Consider the following 484-nt stretch of genomic DNA (forward strand, 5'->3'; position numbering starts at 1 on the left):
TTTTTTTTTTTTTTTTTTTTTTTTTTTTTTCTTCTCTCTTCCTTCCAGTTCGTCACATCACGGCGTTCAGTATACACATATATTTTTTCACGACTGGCCTTATAGCCCTTCTTGTTTATTTTCAGTTTCGTTTTCCTGTCTTGTTTTCTGTTCGCCACTACATTCCTCCGCGTTACAAATTTAATTTGTTTCCGCGGGAAGAGCCATTCTAACAATGCGTCCTGCCCTAACTCTTCGAAACGCTTAGTTTTAGAATAGTGGCAGCTGATGAAGGAAGCGTTCTCTATGTGGCCTGTGTGTTTTCTGTGCTCTGTTTATGTTCTGTTTCTCATTTTCTCCACATTTTGTTGTAACGTCCTGTACCCAGATACGCATCTATATATACATGTAGATGTAGTTATGCACATACATGTACGTATATATGCGTATACTCACATATTATTTGTATTATTATATATATATATATATATATATATATATATAT

General features: G+C 34.3%; 1 protein-coding gene across 1 annotated transcript in view; it reads left to right on the plus strand.

Moving 5' to 3' along the window:
• The window catches only part of LOC106879378 (uncharacterized), a 19,853-nt gene that overhangs the window by 2,483 nt on the left and 16,886 nt on the right, over window positions 1-484 (plus strand). The window lies entirely within an intron of this gene.

Source organism: Octopus bimaculoides, chromosome 24 (genome assembly GCF_001194135.2).
Source record: "Octopus bimaculoides isolate UCB-OBI-ISO-001 chromosome 24, ASM119413v2, whole genome shotgun sequence".
In the NCBI taxonomy this organism is placed as follows: Eukaryota; Metazoa; Mollusca; class Cephalopoda; order Octopoda; family Octopodidae; genus Octopus; species Octopus bimaculoides.